At 31.2% G+C, this 12,654-nt stretch overlaps 1 protein-coding gene across 3 annotated transcripts in view; it reads right to left on the bottom strand.

Annotated features, from left to right (window-relative positions):
• The window catches only part of LOC110095242 (BEACH domain-containing protein C2), a 105,723-nt gene that overhangs the window by 23,444 nt on the left and 69,625 nt on the right, over window positions 1-12,654 (bottom strand). The window lies entirely within an intron of this gene.

The raw sequence follows: 12,654 nt of genomic DNA, 5'->3' as shown, positions 1-12,654 counted from the left end.
AGCATTATTGACTCCTTTCTTTTCAAGAACTCTCCATAGCACTTCTCTTGGAACTTTATCATATGCTTTTTCTAAATCAATAAATATCATATGTAGATCCTCCTTATTTTCTCTATATTTCTCCATCAAACTTCTTAATAAATGTATGGCTTCCATAGTCGACCTACCCGGCATGAATCCAAATTGATTTTGAGAAACATTAGTATCACGCCGCAACCTATGCTCCATAACTCGCTCCCATAGTTTTAAAGTATGACACATTAACTTAATACCTCTATAATTTGCACAATCTTGTGCATCACCTTTATTCTTAAAAATAGGAATTAACATACTCATTCTCCACTCATCTGGCATCTTCTTAGTCTTCAAAATAGTATTAAAAAGTTTAGTAAGCCATGAAATTCCTTCATCTCCTAAGCATTTCCACACCTCTATATATCATCAGGTCCAACAGCTTTTCCACCCTTCATTTTCTTTAAAGCCTCTCTAACTTCAGTTTTACTAATACTCGTCCGATAAAAACATAAATATTTATTTTCATTTAGGGTGCTAAGGTCATTATAGTCAATCTTATTTTCACAATCTTCATTAAAAAGTTTAGCAAAATATCTCATCCATCTTTATTGAATATCATCTTCTAAGAAAAGTATTTTTTGATCTTCATCCTTAATACACTTCACTTGAACTAAATCCTTACTACTCCTCTCTCTTTGTTTGGCTAACTTATACATATATCTTTCTCCCTCTTTAGTATCTAATTTATTATATAAATTACTAAAAACTAATGTCTTTGCATCGCATATTGCTCTCTTAGCATCCTTACAAGCCACTTTATATATTTCCCAATTATCAGAATTTTTAAAATTAAACTAATTTTTATAACAAAGCTTCTTATTTTTAATCTTTTCTTGCACATTTGGATTCTACCACCAATCATCCTTACAGCCCTTTGATTCCACCACTATACCAAAAAAAGGTATAATCCATGGACTTGGAGATATGAAATATATGGACTTATAATGAGAGTCACAATTGCTTCTGGTCACTTCTAGGCAATTGATGAAAACTAATTGAAAATTTTCAGATATGGGTTTTTGGAACAAAAATTGTTAACTAAATGTTGACATCAATATCAATTCCATAACTTGATCGAATCTAACATAGTGATAAAGATAGACTAGAGCAGCTAAGCAACATTCGATCCGCGTTTTGGGTTAAACCATAAACTACCACTAGTAAATATTTGAATTTTCTCCTTATTATTACCGAGAAACCATTCTATACCAATTCTTTAGAAAAAGTAAAACTTTTTTCATCTATTATTTCTTTTTCTCGTACCTTTAATATTGAAAGTGGGTTATGCTTACAAAAAAAGGAAATCAAGCATTTTGAGGTTCAAAAATGTCGAATCTCATCTCAATCATCATTTGTCAAGAACTTTTAGAGTAAATAAAATTTCTTGGCTTAAACGCGATATTAACTTCATGTTGCAATTCAAAGATTGAGGGTAGAGTACATCAAATGGAAAGTTCTTAAAAGTATTGTCGTATCCCCAAGGGTGAGACCTCTTTCGATGGGTCAATGTAATATTTTTGCTAAAATCCCTGATTCAACTAGCTGTTTATTTAGTACCCAAAAAGTCTAACCCTTCTAGAAAGATTGCATCCTCAAACGCAAAGTTTATGGCTAATCAATATTGCTCATATCTTTTAACTATTGCATTCCTTTTTCTCGCTGTTGGTCATGTGTACGTAACTTATGCAAGATTGGGCACAATATCAATGAACTTTGGTCTTTATGTCTCAAGAAAGAATTTGATTCATTTTTAATTAGCTTTTGCTCTAACCTCTTTAGGGATTTTTACTTCCTTAGTAGCTAAACACTTGAATTCTTTACCTGCTTACACATTGTTAACACAAGACTTTACTAATAAAGCTCATAATATACCCATGACCAATACATCATAGAGTTCATCATGATAAAAGCCTTTGGTCATTGGGTTATATTATTCATTAGGGATTACAATCTGAAACAAAAATGAGGCGTTAGCATGTGTTGGCAAGAATGTTAAACTATAAAGAAGCAATCACATGTCATTTTAGTTGGGTTAGCTATTTTCTAGGGTTTCATACCTTGGGCTTTTATGTTAGAACAATGTCATGCTTGCTTTTGGTCCTCCAAAAAAACATATTTTAACAGAACCCAAATGGATAAAATATGCTAATGGAAACTTCTTATTATCTTAAATGAATAGCTTGACATTCAATGCAAGGTGACACATATGGTTACCTAGTTAGTTTCATAAGACTATGAATTAGTCTAGTAATTCATTGACTTCTCCAAGGCCGAGAGATTTCCTGATTCATCATGCTATTGTTCTAAGTTGACATACAAATATATTGATATTAGTAAAAGATGTTTTAGATGCGTTTGGTTTCAGTTTCATACCAATCTTTTGATTATAATTTTCCTACCGTGGTCCTCGGGCATGGTGGTACTAGTGAAATTTCTACTTGTGGTGCATTTGATTTGATAGTTTTCTAGAGGTTTAATTTGGGTTTCCATTGGCATTGGAGAGACATTAAATAATGGCAAGATAATATTTTACAATTTAATGAATCCTCCACTTATTTGATGGGATGGTTAAGAGATGTTGTAAGGTGAAACCCTTCACAACTTATCAATGGATAGATTTTGTCATGAATAGTTATTAGTTTGGGCATGGATGTCCCTATTTGGACATTGTTGACCTCCTTATGTGTTCAACGACAAATTCACTTGACAACGCACAAAACCGGTCAAAAATGCATCGAGCACAGTCGAAAGCACTCAAACATCATTTATTTGTGAAACAAACTGAGCCAATGCATCGAATTTACCCAGAAATCATCTGTTATATAGCCAAATAGTTGCACGATAAAAAAACAAAGGAATATAGACATGAAAAAAAATACCTAATAGTCTCCCATTGTCAAAATAGACTTCATCAACGTGTTGGAACATCAAAATTACATTAAAAAGATAACATAATACCTAAGTTGCCACAAAAAGGCGAAATAAAAAATTTTCCAAGGATTGTGTTGATGGCATGTGCACGATCGACAAGGAATTACATGAGAATACAAGCACACATTACTTAAGTTATTTATTTTATGATTATTTTTATTATTTTAAAATTTTGTTTTAAAAGAAAAAATTAAAAAAAAATCAAAATCAAATCCCCTAATCTATGAATTTTCACTATTTAATCATTGCAATGCTACAACCCTATCTTGCCTATTATCCTATTTGATTCAACAAAACAAAAAAAGAAAAACAATAATAGTATGTTCTCGTCTGTTATTCAGCTTTAAACCAACTCTTACAACTAAATCAACCAACATAAACATCAGGAAAAATACTTATGCTAGCAATCGCTTCATCGTATTTGAAAGGAGATAAGTTTTTGAGTCAAGATTCATCCCTAAATTCTCTCTCAATGCATGGGAACGCTTTGGTGCCAAAGTGCGATGGGACTATTATACCCTAAAATTTTTATAATGGTAAGCATAAATTTATTCCCTGAAATTATACTCCAAAATATTAACTTCTATAAAACAAAAAAAAAAATTTATTTATTATATTCTACTCTAGAGCCGAAGCTAGAGCGGGTCATGAGAAGGAAGAGGTGCAACAATTGAAATCCAAAGAACAGAAAGGAACAAGAAAAAAAGAAAGGAAAGAAAAAGGGGGGTGGGTAGGGTTTTGTTCAAGGAATTTGGATTGCTTTTCTTTTGTATTAATTTCTACATTGGGTTGTTAAACAAGTGCATATACTTCAAGAATTGAAAAAGAAGAAATATAATTGAGGTAAAATCTTATTTTTTAGATTTCTTATAGATTAGATTTATAAGTTAGGAATTTATCATAAATTGTGCAAATTATGTTTATTTAGGTTGTTTATAGGTTGGGATACCTTAAGGGAGCAATTCCATCCTGCTTAAAAAACGAGATGAGATATCCAATCTCTAGTACAAAAGTGGTAAATTTTTAAATATAACTTTTATAGCATTTCTTTAAATTAATCATAGGATAAAAATTTTGGCAACAAAAACTATTTCAATTTATGATCACTTGTTCATTATGAAATTTATTTTATAAATACAATATTTTTGTATACTGTGACATTATATTCTAGATGTCTGTTATGCTAGTTTGGAAGTATTGAGAAAAGTCATATTATGGGGGATATGCCTGCACAAGTAAAGGCGAAAGACCTGACAATGTAAACCAAGTAGGAACCATACAGGAGGTGCCCAACTCTCTATTCTAAAAAGTTGGAGTTTTAGGTCAAAACTAGAGGGGGTGGGGGTGCAAGGGGAGGGGGTTATGTAAATATGTTAAATTCTATAGTCATTATATGACTTTTCTAAATTATTGTACAACAACAACAATATCAAGCCTTACCTCACTACGTGGGGTCGGCTGCATTAATCAATTTTCTCTGTTGTGCATGTTAAGAGTCAAATTTCAATTTAAATATTCTAATACTTTCTAACCAAGTCTTTTTAGGCCTACCTCTACCATTCTTAACAAAAGCCAAATCTAATGCATCTACTCTCCCAGCCGGGTTGCCAGAAGGCTATTGTTTTGTGTGACCAAACCATCTAAGGTGCCTCTATTGTGGGTTCCGAAAATTCGCACCTCGACCTCTCCGCAACCCCTTTCATTTTTTGTTGACAACAATGAGAGTTTAACAAACTTCGGTTTATGGATAAATATTCAGAAGGCATATTAAGTTTTTAGATAAGATACTGCCTAGAGATTTCGCCCATATTTTGCGAGAACTTTATGATTTGAGTTCAGGTAGAGACCCATCCGGTTGAGATTTTTAGTCACCATGGCCATCATTATAGATGAGTTATGAGTATTATCATTTCATTGGTCGAACATTGTCAACTTTGTTTTCTACAGGGGTCATCATAAAATTATGGCCAAAGCTAAAGCCTGAACATTCTCTAGTGGCTCAAACCCATAAATTGTGAATCAAAGGGTGCACTTGATAGAGCACAAAATACTCTGTAAGCTAAGGTTTAACTTAAATTATCCATTTAGATAAAATTTCACCCTAGGCCTATAAGGTCCATTTGAAAAATGCAATCATGATTGCCAACAAGTATCTAAGTTACTATTGGGCCAATTGCCACCACTGACTAAGTAGACTAAAGTCTACAACAATTCTAAAGTTCGTGATCATTCCAAAATGGAAACATTAAATTATGGTCAAAGCTTAAGCCTGAACGTCCCCTAATGGCCCAGACCCATAAATTGTGAATCATAAGGTGCACTTGATAAAATACAAAATACTATATACGCTAAATTTAGCTTTAAATTATCCATTTAAATAAAAATTCACCCTAGATCTATAAGATCGCCTTAAAAGATGCAGTCATGCCCACAAGGATGTAAGTTAAAATTAGGCCAACTACCTCTGTTGACTAAATCGACTAGAGTCTATGACAATTCTAAAGTTTACGATCATTCAAAAATAGAACTATTAAATTATGGTCAAAGCTAAAGCTTGAACACTCCCCAGTGGCTCAAACCCATAAATTGTGAATCATAGGGTGCAATTGAAAGAGTACAAATAACTTTGTAAGCTAAGGTCAACTTAAAATTATCCATTTAGACAAAAATCCACCTAAGTTCTATAAGGTTCCCTTGAAAGAAGCAGTCATGGATGCTGACAAGGATCTAAGTTAAAGTAGGGCAAACAACCTCTGCTAACTAAGTTGATTAGAATCTACAACAATTCTAAAGTTCACGATAAAAATCCACCATAGGTCGATAAGGTCCCCTTCAAAGACGCAGTGATAGATGCCAACAAGGATCTAAGTTAAAGTTAGACCAACTACCTCTACTGACTAAGTCAATTATAACCCACAACAACTCTAAAGTTCACGATCATTTCAAAAAAAACCAATCCCCCTCCCCCCCCCCCCCCCCCCACACACACACACACACAAGAATTTAGCTCCTAATCAAAAGTTATCTCATGATTAGGAGGGATAAGTAACCATAGAGGTTTAAAACCATAGGAAACCTGGAACCATATCTTAAAATCCTCATAAAAAGAGAGCACAATCTCCAAATAATGTCATTTCTATAGTTTAATCTATCATCTAAAAATTTGACCCATAACATAACTCTCTCAGGAATGTCAAGCACAAATATTCGAAGCCCGTACCATATTAGTCAGGTCCAAGCATCCATGATGTAATAGCCAGTTTAAACCGGCCGGTTCAACCAGCCCTAACTCCTAAACTGTGCGGGCGGGGGTGGAACCAAGAGCATGTAGAAACTAGGTAGACCTCACACAAGCTTAGCGGCTTCGACCTGGCTCGGTTCGCTGTTTTGAGCTAAGGATCGTGTACTGGGATGAAAGTAAATGACTCCTCTCTAAGCATAACTTTCACCTCTTCATTTATTGCCGCTAAAGAAGCAAAAATTTAAAGAAGAGGCAGTGAACGAGAGGAAGAAGGAAGGTTCTTTTGTCGATATTTTTCCATTTCTGATAAATCCATCTATATTACTTCATCTAAACGGTGAAGAATGTTTAATTAAATGTAAAGGAAGAGATTAAAAGTGGAAAAAAATTGGAGAGAATGAGGAAAGAATTTAGAGATTTTCTTTTGAAGTCTCTTTTATTCTTTGATAGTGGAATAAAGGGTAACTGTTTAAACTATTAATTAAATTCAAATTAGATGAGAATTTATATTCTCATTTTCTAATTAAAGAAACAATAGGAAGAATCCAATTATAGTAAACTTTGGTTCGACATTGAAGGAAGGAGATTTGCAAGGAAAGAAAATTTTGACGAGGTAATTATTTTGTTTTAATAAAAATTTTGGGATGAATTAAAGCTCTTTTATGTTATGATTAATGATGTACTATTAAGTAAAAATCCTCTTTAGAAATGTTTGAAGTAAATTAGGTTATCGTGAGAAGAATAGGAATCCTTGATGTTGCTTTGAAGATATATTTGAGTACTCAAAGTTACAGATTTATATTAATTCATATCTCATTAATGTTATTTGAACAGTGGAAGATGTTCATAATCGAGTTGAAACAAGTGTTAAAAAATCCATACAAAGCATGAGGTTTGGAAGGAATTAAAACTCAAAAATATTTAAAGTGGATAATTATAGTTGTACATAATTTCATTATTGTATTTCCATTTCAAACACTGTCATTGCCAGGTCCCAAGTCCTGGATGAGAAAAGTGGAGGGTTGCGTTAGGTAGTCGACAGCCAGCGTAAAACTTGTCGAAAATTAATGATATGAATCCTTTAAGAAATTGTGTTAATGCTAGGGCATCCCCTGGAAGCGACGCGTTGTATGGCCTGAATACAGTGACAAGTGTGCAAGGGCCGCTGCACCGGCACCCAGGTGCAGTGTTAAATAGGCAAGGGTTCCCACATCAAGGACGGATGTGGGCAAAGAAGCTAGTCCATGAAACTAAAATTAGGATAGGAACTTAGAATATAGGTTCCCTCACAGGAAAATTAATAGATATTATGATTCATAGGAAGTTAAATATTTTGTGCATTCAGGAAACTAAATGGGTTGAAGTGAAGGATAAGGAAATTGATAATTTAGGATTTATACTTTGGTATTTAAGTAGGAGTCGTACTAGAAATGGTGTAGGTGTTATTATAGATAAGAGTTTAAAGAATAATGTTATAAAAATTAATAGAATTGGAGATAGAATTATAACTTTAAAGATTGTTGTTGATGATAATATTTTTAATATTATAAGTGCTTATGCTCCTCAAGTAGGTTTGGATATGAGTTCTAAATTAAAATTTTGGAATGACTTAAAAGAATTAATACAAAATATACCTCTTGAAGAAAGAGTTTTTATTGGAGGAGATTTAAATGGACATGTTGGTAGAGAGGTAGATGATTTTAAAAGCATTCATGGTGGCCATGGATTTGGAACGAAGAATGAAAGTGACATGATTATATTGGATTTTTGTTTAGCTTATGATTTTTCAATTGCTAATACCTTATTTAAGAAAAGGAATGAGCATCTCATCACTTATAAAAAAGGATATAATACAACCCAGATTGACTATTTTCTTATTAGAAAATTAAATCGTTTAGATTGCAAAGATTGTAAAGTTATTCCGAGTGAAAATTTATGTACCCAACATCGATTATTAGTTTTGGACTTTAAGATAAAGGGGCATAAAATAAAAAATAAAGTAAAACAATTTTCTAGGATTAAATGGGGGCATTTAAAGAATATTAACAAAAATATTTTTGGAAATAAGATTTTAGATCTTAAGATTTTGTCTGTGCATGAGGATGCTAATATTATGTAGGAAAAAGTGGCTACTGATATTAAGAATATTGCAAAAGATGTCCTTGGAGTATCAAAGGGAAAAGCTCCCAATAGTAAAAATAGTTGGTGGTGGAATCCTAATGTGCAAGAAAAAATTAAAAATAAGAAGCTTTGTTATAAAAATTGGTTTAATTTTAAAAATTATGATAATTGGAAAATATATAAAGTGGCTCGTAAGGATGCTAAGAAAGCAATATGCGATGCAAAGGCATTAGCTTTTAGTGATTTATATAATAGATTAGATACTAAAGAGGGAGAAAGATATATGTATAAGTTAGCCAAACAAAGAGATAGGAGTAGTAAGGATTTAGTTCAAGTGAAGTGTATTAAAGATGAAGATCAAAAAATACTTTTCTTAGAAGATGATATTCAACAAAGATGGATGAGATATTTTGCTAAACTTTTTAATGAAGATTGTGAAAATAAGATTGACTATAGTGACCTTAGCACCCTAGATGAAAATAAAGATTTATGTTTTTATCGGCGTATTAGTAAAACTGAAGTTACAGAGGCTTTAAAGAAAATGAAGGGTGGAAAAGCTGTTGGACCTGATGATATCCCAATAGAGGTGTGGAAATGCTTAGGAGATGAAGGAATTTCATGGCTTACTAAACTTTTTAATACTATTTTGAAGACTAAAAAGATGCCAGATGAGTGGAGAATGAGTGTATTAATTCCTATTTTTAAGAATAAAGGTGATGTACAAGATTGTGCGAATTATAGAGGTATTAAGTTAATGTGTCATACTTTAAAACTATGGGAGCGAGTTATGGAGCATAGGTTGCGGCGTGATACTAATGTTTCTCAAAATCAATTTGGATTCATGCCGGGTAGGTCGACTATGGAAGCCATACATTTATTAAGAGGTTTGATGGAGAAATATAGAGAAAATAAGGAGGATCTACATATGATATTTATTGATTTAGAAAAAGCATATGATAAAGTTCCAAGAGAAGTGCTATGGAGAGTTCTTAAAAAGAAAGGAGTCAATAATGCTTATATTCAAATCATTAAAGATATGTATGAGGAAGCTTATTACTTGTGCCAAAACCACAAGTGGTATTGCCAAGTTATTTCGCCTATTATCGCTAGGAGTTATATCAAGGATCAGCCTTATAAGCCATAATCCTTTGCTTTAGTCAGATCGGTTCTCACTTAACATTTGCAAGAGACCAATGCATATTTCAATTGTACCCTTTGGTGTATGCTTTTTGCTGATGACTATTCCCTTGTGTTTGATAAGACAGAAGGAGTTGAAAAGTAAACTTGAAGTATGGAGGTCAACCTTAGAGCTAAGAGAGTTAGGCGCTTGAGTAGATCCTAAACCGAATAAGTATGGACGAAGTGTAATCAATCTTTAGTCAAATAAATACGGAACCCTATCGAAGGAGAATCTGGTGACTTGGAACTGATCAAAATAGTCAGTTAATAAAGGTGACTCACAAGCATAAAGATACTAATGTTTTAGCTATCTTGGAATCTCATTATATCAGATGTCCAGTATCAGTGAAATGCGTCGATGGGATATACCATCAGACAGAAAATTCCATGAGTTGATATGCGGTGAGTGCATGGAGCAGTCCGCCGAAAGCTGCTTATGTGATAAAAATTACCCCAATCAAAACTTAAGGTAATTTTTTGAGCAGAAAATTCAATCCAACCGCATCTTATAAAAGGATCTATGGTACTATCCAGAAGAAGTTCGTAACGCTCATAGGCGCGCACGCCAGTAACCAAACTTTTTTTTTTTTTCTTTTGCTTAAAATATATATATATATAATATATATATATTATATACGAATATATATATATATATAATATATTCAATCTATATATATATATATATATATATATATATATATATATAAAAATAATAATAGGAAATAAAACTATAATAATATATACAAAATAAAATAATTTTATTTTTTAAAATATATATATATATATAATATATTAAAAAATATATATAAAATAATATATATATATTATTATTATATATTTTAATAAAGAAAAATAAGAAAGATTATTACTAATAAAATATAATATAATAATAAATATCAATCTAAGTTAAGGTGTGGCCTATGAACCTGAAGGTCTTTTTTTTTTTTATTATAATGCTCAGGTGGATGAAGTGGCTTACCTTAGAGATAGGATACGAAATGAGCATATACGTGAAAAGGTTGAGTAGCTCCAGTAGAGATAAGATATAGAGAGAGTCGCCTTAGAATTTTGGTTTTGTCACATAAAACGGCGGCCTTCCGATGACCGGTTAAGAGAGTAGAGGTATTAGATTTAACTTATGTTAAGAAAGGTAAGGGTAGACCTAAAAAGACTTGGTTAGAAAATATTAGGATGACCTTTATTTATTAGATTTAAACGAGAATTTGACTTTTAATAGGACACAATGAAGAAAAAGGTTATGTAGCCGCCCTTAGTGGGATAAAGGCTTATGTGTTTTGTTTTTGTTTTGTATTCCATCTATATCTGAAAGAGAATATTTTATATAATTTGTTTATTATTTTTGGAGACTATTATAAAAAAGCAATGTAAATTTAAATGCTATATATGGTAAAATTGATATATAATTTTTTTTTTATATTAATATGCATAAGATTATCATGAGAGTATGAATTATATTATAATATATTTTATATTATTATATATATTTAATATATATATATATATAATATATTGATTTTAAAACACATGTAAATAAATATAAAGTGAAGTTAGAATGTATAATATATGTATGATACTTATATACACATAAGAATACAAATAAATAAGGGGAAAATAAAATGATATAATTTACAAATTTTAAATAAAAGCGTAATGAATAAATGAAAAATGGAAAATGATAAGCATGCAAACTACAGGAGTTCATTCCCGTATGGTACTGGCTGGGGAGCAACGTTCTCATGCATGTTAAATGGAAATAAAAATGGTTGTACATTTATTGATACATTTAGATGGTGCTCATATACTAATTGAATTGGAAAAGAAAAAAATGTTAAATTGTTATGAAATATATATGAAAGGTATAAAGTAATGAATGAATGAAATGGAAAATGATACGAAAAATATATGTATACTAAATGTTATATAAGTTTTAATATTGTATAAGAAAATGAGAAAAGAACATGCATTATATTTTATACATGTTTAAATGCTATATTAATGTATATTATATATGTATATATATGTATATTATGTATGGATATATAATATATAGTATATTAGTATGATGATTATATAATATATATATATATATATATTATGAATATGTTTAAATATATATAATATAATACGATCATATATACATATATATATATATATGTATATATATATATATATGTATAAAGATTATCCACTGAGTTTATCATATAAACTTAACCCATTAAACTAATATTTCAGGTAAGTCTCCAAAGAAATAGAAACGGCTGAAAGGGAGGAGTACGTACATAGAAGATGACGCGCAAATGAAAACAGGTAATATATGATTAATGTAAATATTTAGATTAAAGAAAATGGTATCAATAGTTTTATGAAAATTTTTTGTGATTGTGGTTCTTTAGTTTTATTGAGAAGTTGAATGTTAAATTGTTTATTTCCCGTCTGACTTTCGTTCTCATCTCATTAATTCGAGTATCCAGACCGGGTCTTAACACATGAATTGCATCTAATCCACCATATTCAGAACTTGTTCCTAGATCCAAATGATGGGAAGTTAGGCCAAGTACTTAAGCTATTAGAACCAAGTTAAAAATTTAGAATTTCATTAAAAAAAGCAATGAACTAAGTTAATATGGCTATTGTTGGAGATCTTTGTATAGGGCTGAGAAAAAAAAGGTCCTCACATACATGCACATATTCATAAACACACACCAACACCTATATATATAATGCAAGCTTGCATGGTAATAACCGACTATTTTTTTTTAGCTGGATCTAGAATAAAGGGCAACCTAGTGACCATTGGTTAAGACCGAGAATTCAAAAAGCAATGAGATTTCAAAAACCAAGATTCCCACGTCCGCCAACAATTAAACTTTAAAAGTAAAAGAATTTTACCAAACCACCAAATAGGCTTTAAATGACATCCGAAAATATGGAAAATTTTCATTAAATTCACTTACTTAAAGTTTATGATAAAACTTTACAATCACCTTCATATGAGATATGACCACATAAATAGTTATAAAAGAAATGGTTTCATTCAGAGCACTAAAATCTAATTACAAAATCTGTAGTATGAAGTAATCTGTGAA

The sequence above is a fragment of the Dendrobium catenatum genome, unplaced genomic scaffold (genome assembly GCF_001605985.2).
Source record: "Dendrobium catenatum unplaced genomic scaffold, ASM160598v2 fragScaff_scaffold_1449, whole genome shotgun sequence".
Classification (NCBI taxonomy): Eukaryota; Viridiplantae; Streptophyta; class Magnoliopsida; order Asparagales; family Orchidaceae; genus Dendrobium; species Dendrobium catenatum.
This window is presented reverse-complemented; position numbering and strand designations above follow the sequence as displayed.